This window comes from Rattus norvegicus, chromosome 19 (assembly GCF_036323735.1).
Source record: "Rattus norvegicus strain BN/NHsdMcwi chromosome 19, GRCr8, whole genome shotgun sequence".
In the NCBI taxonomy this organism is placed as follows: domain Eukaryota; kingdom Metazoa; phylum Chordata; class Mammalia; order Rodentia; family Muridae; genus Rattus; species Rattus norvegicus.
This window is the reverse complement of record NC_086037.1, coordinates 14736339-14746226: the sequence shown is the minus strand read 5'-3', so window position 1 is coordinate 14746226 and position 9888 is coordinate 14736339.

Here is a 9888-nt window from a genome sequence, read left to right as displayed (position 1 = left end):
AACACAGGCTGAGGCCAGACCCATGGAGGACACGGGATATTGAGAGGGAGTTTGGATGGAGTTATGCTTGCGTAGCTTGTTGGTCTGGGGTCTCTGCTGATCTCTGCTCGCCTGAGAGCTGCTCTTACTGACTGTGTAGCATCTTGGCTTCTCTTTGTTCCACTTGTACAGCCCTCAGGACGAGGCTCTCCTCTCCCTTAACCATGGCTGCTGTCCTCTTCCTCTCTCCTCTCCATCACACATGTTCTTCCTTTATTCTCTGGCAGCTTCTTCCTCCTTCTTCCCTCCTCATGATCCTCTCTAGCAAAGCCCTCAAAGCTCACCTCCCCCATCTCTCTGGGGTGCAGCTGTTGGCTGTTGGCTTCTGTATAATCACAGTTAACTGGGAGCAGGGTCAGTTATTTGGGGTTAACTGGTCTTGAGTTCTACAAATTAGCATTAAAATACAAGCAGAATTAGGCCAATCCACCACATCAATTTCTTTTGCTTTGTTTTGTTTTAATTTTTCTTTTACCCTTTACTTTATTTTATTTTCGGCTATTTTTTAATCATTTGTTATTTCATTTATGTATATTTCAAACGTTGTCCCACTTTCCACACTCCCCTCATCATCTCTTACATCCCATTTCTGCGCAGCTTTGCCTATGTGACAGTGCTCCCCCACCCACACATATCCATTCCCACCTCACACCTCTAGGACCTCCTTTCGGTGGGCAACAGGCCTTAGGGTAGTCAATGGCCTCCCACCACATGATGCCACTTAAGTCAGTCCTCTTCTACACAGTTACCTAGAACCATAGAGCCATCCTTGTATATACTTTGGCTGGCAGTTTGGTCCCTAGGAGCTGCGGGACTGGTGACAGAGGATCTGGTTAGATATTAAAGACAAATGGTTGCTGCTTTCTCCTCTTTTTCTGGTTATAGGTGAAATTATGTTTGTTTGCTTCCCTTTTTTGAAATTATTGACTTGATTAATTTCTTGGTTTTTCTTGTGTATAGTTTAGCTCATTTTCTTGGGGTTTTCCTCGTATTTTCCTCTGTTGTGCTCTCTTAAAGTATTGTTTAAATTTGGTTTTGTTGTGAAATATCTTGGTTTCTCCATTTATGGTGATTGAGAATTATGCTGGGTATAGGAGCCTGGGTCTGCATTCCATCTGCCCAAATTTTTCTGGCTTTTGGAGTCTCTGTTGAGAAGTCTGGTGTATTTCAGATAGGTCTGAATTATTTATTACTGGTTATTTATACCTTACCCCTTTTAAAGTTCTTTCTTTGATCTGCGTATTTAGTGTTTTAATTATTATGTGAATGGCAGAGTTTTTTCTGGTACAATTCATTTAGCCTTCTGTAGGTCTCTTGTACAGTTATGGCATTTTCTTCCTTACCTTATGGAAGTTTTCTGCTATGATTTGTTGAAGATGTTTACTGGACCTATGAACTGGAAATCTTAATTCTGTTCTATATCTATTATCCTTAGATTTGGACTTTTAATTGTGTCCTGAAATTCATGGATGTTTTGGATTCAATAAACCATACATGTTTATCTGAGATGGGTGTTTTGTGTTTTGTGGGGTGACCTCCTTGATGCCAACTCTTCCATTTAGTAGAACGTTGGATAATGAGACATGGTCAGGAATGGTGACTTCTTGACATAAACTATATGAAAATAGGTAGGTTAATTTATGTGTGTTAAGTATCAGTAGTCTCCTGGGTGGTTTTGGTTCCCAGTTGGCCATGTGCAACCGTTTCAAAATCCCAGGTTTGATGTTCCTTGGGTTTCCTATGATGATGCACTCAGATATGACAAATATCAACAGAATCCTCGTCAAAGAACTTAATTTATATAATAGACCGAAAATTACTAATTATGTTACAAAATATTTGATCACACTGTGATCTCCAAGAATGTATTATTTACTGATAAACTATTGTGTGGTATAGCATCGCCATGGCACAGGCATTTAACACAAGGGTTGTTTGTTTGATGTAAACATGGACTTTACTTTGGTAAGGCTAACCTACCACACACCTTTATTGCAAAGCTAAAACTGCATTTAGGTTCAGAGCAGATCAAGGCACAACTTGAAAGGAAATGAAGATGACTAAACCAATGGAAAATCTTTGAGTTGAAGCATTTTTAGAAAGTGTGCAGAGGGAAGAAGAATGCTCTTCTGGGAGGTCAGTGAATTAGGAAGGACAGTTGGGAGTTGACTTCTGTATCTGGCTCCTGAAACTTCATTGGTAAAAATTAATGTCTGGAATTTTGTGTTGTAAAACAACACATTGGCTCTGCAGCTTTTGGCAAGGGCCATGGACAGAGAGATCACAGCAGCTGGGGACAATCTGAAAGGAAATCAGGTTTTCTTAAGTCACCTGAGAAGTCCTCACGGAGAGAGGAATGAATGGGCAGCACCATAATAGAAGGCCTTAGGATCTCGTACTGAGCTACTCTAGATGCCTTGAAAATAGAAGCAGAGAATGAAAAACTAAATGACGTCACAGGAAGTAGCTCAATCCTCACTGTGATCATTTCATGTTGTGATTTATACTTGATTCTTTTTTTAAAAAAATTAAAAAAGAGTCTTCTGTTTTAATGTGAGGCTGTCTTAGAATCACAAAATGCTTACACCTGTATGGCGCCTGGCATCTAACACTATCGGGCTCGAGATTCTACTTTTAAATGCATCACCATCGACAGCTTCCATTTAACCAGCAGGGTCCATGCCAGGCAGACACTGAGCAGGTTGTATGTTCTGTTAATCTCCACAACAACCCAATTCAGCAGAAACACGTCCATTTTACAGGTGAAGAAACCACAGCTCAAAGCAAATGAGTGTCAGGGTCCCCTCAGTCTCACGGGCTGTCACTCAGACCCACATCCTTCTCTGTAAAGGGAAGCCATGGGCCTGATGTGGCTGTGCAAGCTGACTCTGCTGAGATGATCAATGCTATTCTTGACCCTGGGAGAATTTAAGACAAGGTGACCCACAGACTCCTGGGGTAGATTCTATCTCTGGGTTCTAGGGTGGGACACAGTATCACTTGCATGGGTCTCTACTCATCTGAGGAGTCTGTTCCCATCTGTCAGCTTCTATGGCAGTGGTTCAAATCCCTCCTAATGATGTAACCCTTTAATAGAGATCTTCATGCTGTGGTGACCCCCATCACAAAATTATTTCATTGCTACTTCATAACTAATATTGCTACTCTTTTATGTCATAGCATGCTAAGTATCTGATATGCAATGTATCTGACATACACTCTCCTAGAAGGGGTCACAACACACAGGTTGAGCAACATTACTCAATAAACTGTTTCTTTTTCTTTTTTAAAGAGAGGCCTTCGTCTCAGAAGTACCTGGAGCAGTTATAAGAGCAGAGATGCCCTGTGGTAGTGACAAGTTTTAGCAGGCTCAAGGCTGCTTGCCTTAATGACAACGGATATTCCTGGCTAAAGGCACCACCACAAATCACTCTCCCCAGGATATTTCTTACCTCAGTTTTCCCTCATTAAAATGTGGGTCTGCTTGGCCGTGTCTGTCCAGGCAGCCAGTCCCTGTAGTGTCTGATACAGACAGAATGCTAAGGGCAAGAATGCTTTCCCTCTGTTGGCACAGTCACTTCTACAGTAGTAAGTTCAAATCCTGGAGTGTAAATATGTGTCTCACATAGTGTGTGAGACTTGAAATGTCATCCGTTTGAGTTGACAAAAACCAACTCTCACTTCAGATTTACATCTGACCAACAATTATTTTCACGAGAACACAGAAGCTCGCCAGACCTACAGAGTCAGATCCCCTCCCTGCCTGGGATGATCCCACCCAGGTTAGACTTCAGCTTCACTTATCAGCTGTTATCAGAAAAGTGTTATCTTAAGATTCTGCAGTCCACAGTCTGGACAAAAGTTGTTAAATGGCTAGTATGGGAGTTTTCTCCAGTTTAAAATCATTCTGGTCTCTTCTCTCCCCTGGGCTGCCCTCTGTTCTCTCAGGTCTGTTGGTCCTGGAAAGACCTGGGTTCAACTCAAGGCCTGGGTTGTGGAGGAGGACTTTTTGTTGTGGAAATGAGCATGGATCAAGGATGTAGCCCCACTCTGGACAATTAAGCTCCAGAAAATCTTCCCCAGTCACAGACCTGGGTCATGTGGGAGCCTACACTGTTTAAAAGGGAGAGCTGGTTGCTTTCTCCTGGAAGAAGCACTTGGGGGTTGACTGTCACTTCTGAACCTTCTGTTCTAAGTCACTTCTCAGAAGGGGCACTTTGCTCTAACTCCTCCATGGGACTCACACAGCACTGGGGCCAGAGGATCCTCTGGTGTTGCAGCTCTGAGCTGGGAGGAGGAGCTAGCACACTGACATGGAGAAGCCTGTTTTCACAGCTGATCTAGATCTGAGGAGCAGGTGCTTTTAAAGAAGGATGTGAAAGCATCTCCTGCAGGAGGGCTCACTATGCAGGGAAAGTCACACAGGACAGCGAAAAGTGGCTTCCCAACTTCTACTGGGCAAGAACCAGGGAGGGTATTGGATGGATGATCAGAGAGTTTGAGAAAGGCCTGCATCTCTCTGAATGTCCTCCCTCAATCATAAGTCCCCCCACTGCCCCAGGTGCACACCTGAGGGTCAGCAAAGCCTGCCACCTGCTGGGGTCCCTCAAACTAAGCAGTGAGTGTAGAACTGTGCAAAACACATCTGGGGATGGGGAGACACAAGTGTCAGCTGGGCCTGTCCTCACTGCCTTTAGACTCCAATGGCAGGGCAGGTGCAGGGAATGGCTACTCCAGATCTCAAATGTCTTGGGCTGAAGAAGTAGGAGATGTCAGGGTCAGGGTCAGGGTCAGGTGCCAGGGCCAGGGCTGGGGACAGGTCAGGGTCAGGGTCAGGGTCAGGCAGAGTCAGGCAGAACAAATTCAAGCCCCTGCCAGCAGGCTGATAGGCTATGGGCATGAAGAAGTGCTGTGGTAGAGAGTGCCCTTGTTCTCTCTGGTGGGGCAAGTAACCAAGGTGGGATGGGAAAAGTTGGGGAACTCACAGACCCTTGTCCTCCAGCCTCAACTGCCAGTGCTTGGCTAGCAAGAAGCCAAAGAGACTCCAGGGATCTCCTGATTTCCAGATATCATTTTCCTCACGGGTATCCAGGTTGAAGGCTGTGCTCAGCCTTGCCACAAGGCCACTGGACAAGTAGAGCAAGCACAACTGGCCTAAGACCTCCATGGACACATGTTGGGACCCAGGTCAAGTGGCCACAGAGGGGCACCAGGCAGCCTGGCTCCAGCCCCTAGCCCATGGGCACCCAGGCCACAGCAGTTCTGCTAGTCCCTCCTGCCATGAGCGACACCACCTGGCAGGCTTGCACTCTCTGTCAGGAGCTTTCCCACAAACACAGCTAGCAGCCACTTAATGACCCTCTTTATTCTTGTTAACCATAATGGCTAGTTATGAAGTCTCATTGGGAAAGTGTATTGATAAGATGAAAGCCTTAGAAGAAAACTAGAAAGACTTATAAAAATAAGTAAGATGCTGGAGGATGATCCTGACCCACACTGAGCAGTGGGGACACCAGAGCCCTGTAGGGATGCCTGACAACCTAGCACATTGAGCACGCACGGCTCAGTAAGTTCCCTGTGAACACACATCTCCTGAGATCTCTCTATTTAATTGGAGGTGATCCTGTCCACCTAACACAGCACCTCATGTGGAATAACAAAAGCCACCTGCAGGAGTTGTGGTGACGACTCACAGGTTAGAGCATCGGCTGTTCTCTCAGAAGAACCACATGGACCCTAACAATAATATACAACGGGGAATGGGATTCCTTTCTTTGGACTATGAGGGAAATTCACCCAGGACAGGCCACAGACAGACTGTAGAAAAAAAGACCCATTGACATAAATGATAAAACTAAGTCTAATCTGCAACAATAAAAACACAGCATACTTCTGGTCAAGGACAAGAGCATCTGTCAAAACCTATTTCCCAACAAGACTTTGAAGGTCAGTATCTCTGGGGTTAATATTGATGCTGTATTGCAAGAAAAGCTGAAGCACATGGTTCTCCATTAGGATGACTTCTGTATTCCATTGTGAATGTTGTCAATTTTCTGCGGCAATTTTTCTGTATATTACTCAATATGTGGTGCATAGGGTCAATAATTGCTGGGGACAACATAGATGACAGGGACTCCCAGCAGTAGGCCAGGATGGAGACATCTCAGTAGCCCACAGCAGCTCTTTGTAAAGACTGGTTGTTCCCATTTCTCCTAACCTTAGCCCTGGACAACGGCTGTATAGATTTCATTTCTGTGTGGCTGCCTTTCAGATGGCCTCGGTGTGCACAATTATTCTATTATATCTGACTTTCCTACTTCCTTCTCCTTCTGCTCTGGTGAATTCTGTGAAACTAGATGTTGCTTGATGTTATGATTCTTAAACAATTGGAAATTGAGACATAGGAGCACAGCATAGCACACCCTGATGGCCCAGGTGCATGCTATGTGTTCTTGTTTTGGAAACAATGTAATAACTGCACAATAGATTCCAGATTAATGCTTGACTTGCAAAGAAACTTTAAAGTAATTATTAAAAAATGAATTAGAGTCAGCATTGGGACCCTAAGAAAGGAAAAAGTTATTGCATTAGGAATTAAGTTTTATATAACATTTGAGAGTGGTTCCTGCATAAAAAAGTATAGAATATATAAAATTATATACTAGTCAAAATACGGGGACTCGTACAAGAGTCTTTGTGTGCAAGGAAGAGAAAGCTAGCGGAACCACTGAGTTAAGGGTTAACTTGATACTTTCTGGTCACCGCCTGGCATCTTTGCTTATGTCATTTATCATTAGAGCTTCCCAGGAAAATGCAAGTAGCTGACTTCGGAGCTTTGAGCTCTGAAGTATAATAAGTTAAAAGTTAAAGTTTAAATAATAATAAGTTTACAATTATTATTATTTTGGCCACAGGCCTGGGAATAGGGGAAGCTTGAAACTTTGGGCAACAATTGTAATTCTTAGTTCTTTGTGGGATGTGGTTATTCTTTTGAATTTGATTTGGCAATGATTATACAATGTCTTTTTTCTACCTACTTTTGGATTATTAATAAAAGACTGAAGCAAGAGAAAGGCTGGAGAGCATGAGAAGAGAGAATGTGAGGAGTGTATGAAGATTGTGTGTGTGAGTGAAAGGAGAGTGCATGTGGTGTGTGTGAGATATGTGTGAGGTGTGTATGAAGAGTGTGTGTGAGAATGAAAGGGTAATAAAACAAAGGTGTACATGAGTGTGGGAGTTCGAGAAAAGAAAACCACAATAGAAAAAGCAGAGTGCACAAGAGAATGCAGTCTGTGCAGCCCCAAGCTGAGAGAGAGAGAGAAAGAGAGAGAGAGAGAGAGAGAGAGAGAGAGAGAGAGTTCAAGCCTTGAAATTGCCTGTCAGTTTGTACCCAAAGAGTAGTCTGTATATTTATTAAGCACCTTCCAGATATCCCTGCCTTCAGTTGAGAACCCAGATCCTGTGTCAAGGCTGGACCCCGGCAGTAAGTTGCACCCAACTCGTGGGACTCAGAATTGGAAGAATTGTGTAAGCCCCAAACCCCTTTCCTGATGTTTTCGATCTGGAAAGGACCATATGTGAGAGCCACGGTCCCCTCGGCCAAAGAGGAGTGCTGAGAAAGAATAGGTATGAAGTGATAGTGTGATAGTTTTATAGTTTTATTATGGGCAAACTGAATCCAGTGAGAGATCTATGTATGAAAAGATTCTTCATAAGGTATTGCTTAAAAAGAGAATTCACTTTGAAAAACAGTAGCTCTCTGATTGTCTTCTCTTCATTTGTTCTGTGAGCTTTTGGTTACCTGATAAAGGGACCTTGGATGAGGCAGCATGGGAAAGCATAGGAAAGGATATAAAAACCTGGATTCTGGAACATAAGGTTGAGGAAGACGAAGGACAGGTTCCAGAGAAAGCGCTTATGTTCTGGTTTGTGGTGAAACAGGCACTTTCCCAGGCTGAGATAACAGACCTGCCCAGCTCATCAGCAGGGTCTGTTTGTAGTACAAACAGTGCTGTGAAGGAAGGAGTGCCTCTACTGTCCAAACAAACCGATAAGAAACAAACTGCTAAGGCATCAAAACCACCGCCTTCACATTGTATTGTAGATTTAGTAGAGACTTCCTCAGACCCTGAGGAGGACGAGGAGGGAGAGCCTTTAGATCCTGGAGATGAATCTGAGAGAGGATGAGGCAGCTAAATATCATAATCCTGACTGGGCCCTCTTACGCCTAAGAAAAGGAGTAAGAAAAGAAGCCCCCCTCAGTCCCGTATTCTGCAAGCAGTGTAGAAGGCCAGGGAACAAGGGGAACATTTGATGCTATTTCTAACAGTAAGCATGGAGATCCAGAAATGGGAACTCATCTCCTTTACACTTGTTAAGGAATGAAAAGAAAATACTTCTAAATATGGCCCTACTTCACCTTATGTCCTCTCCCTTGTGGAAAATCTGGTAGGCATTTATTTGGCTCACTCCTGCAGACTGATTTATCCTGGCCAGGTCCTGTCTCACAGAGGGACAATTTCTCTTATTTAAAGCTAATTATGAGGATGAGGTTAGACTTCTTTTAGGTGGAAAAGTATCTCTGGGGTAATTGACTTAACTGGGGATAAGACAGTCTGGGCCACTGATCAAAGTGTCTAGGTGGATCTGTGGTCCCTTTGTAAAGAAAAGATCCAGGCAGCTACTCAGCTTGTACAAGAACAATTGGATAACGGTCATATTTAACCCTCCACCAGGCCTTGGAATACACCTACCTTTGTGATTAAGAAAAAATCTGGCAAATGGAGATTGTTACAGGATGTAAGGAAGGGGAATGCAGCCATGGAGGCTAAGGGGCTCTGCAACCAGGACTGCCCTCTCCCACAGAGATTCCCGAGGGATGCTCTGCGTGTGTTATAGATTGCAAGATGTTTCTTTACTATCCCTTTGCATCCAGATGACAGGAAGCCTTTGCCTTTAGTTTACCCTCAACAAATTTACAAAGGCCTTACCAGAGGTTTCAATGGAAAGTGCTCCCACAGGGAAGGAAAAATAGTCCCACTTTGTGTCAAACATTTGTGGATATGGCTTTGTCTCCCACTCGTCAACAGTTTCCTGAGTTGTTGATTTTTCATTCTATGGATGATATTTTGATTGCTCATTCTTCCCTGACTTTGCTGAATCAAGCTTTGGATAACCTTATACAAAGTGTGCGTAAGTATGGGCTAATAGTGGCTCCTGAAAAATTTCAAAAGGATCCCCCATACAATTATTTGGGGAGAATTCTTTATTCTGATCCTATTTCACATGCAGTCTTAAGATTTAGGATGGATAAGTTGAAAACCTTAAATGATTTCCAAAAACTGCTAGGAGAAATCAACTGGATTAGACCTTATGTAAAATTTTCCATTGGCCAATTAAAGCCACTTTTTGATATTTTAAAGAGAGATCATTGTCCCAAATCTCTCTGAGTGTTAACTCAAGAGGGACAAAAGGCTCTGCAGGTGTTTGAGGAGGCCATCCAGGCACAACTCACTGTCAGAATTGATTTATATGAGGCCTGTGAATGTGTTATCCTGCATACTTCCCTAACACCCACCGGGGTTATCTGGCAAGAACAAGGACCTTTAGAATGGATCCATTTGCCTGCTCCCTCCCCACGTTTTGATTCCTTATTATGATTTAGTAGCTCAGCTCATTATGGAGGGTAGAGAAGGATTAGGGGATATTGGGTAAAGATTTTGAATTGATTAGAATACCCTGCACCAACACTCAGGTTGAGTGGTTGCTAAATTTTTCTGGTTCCTTTGCATTAGCTTTTGTCTCCTTTAAGGGGCAAGTGTTATATCATCTTCCAAAAAATCCTCTGTT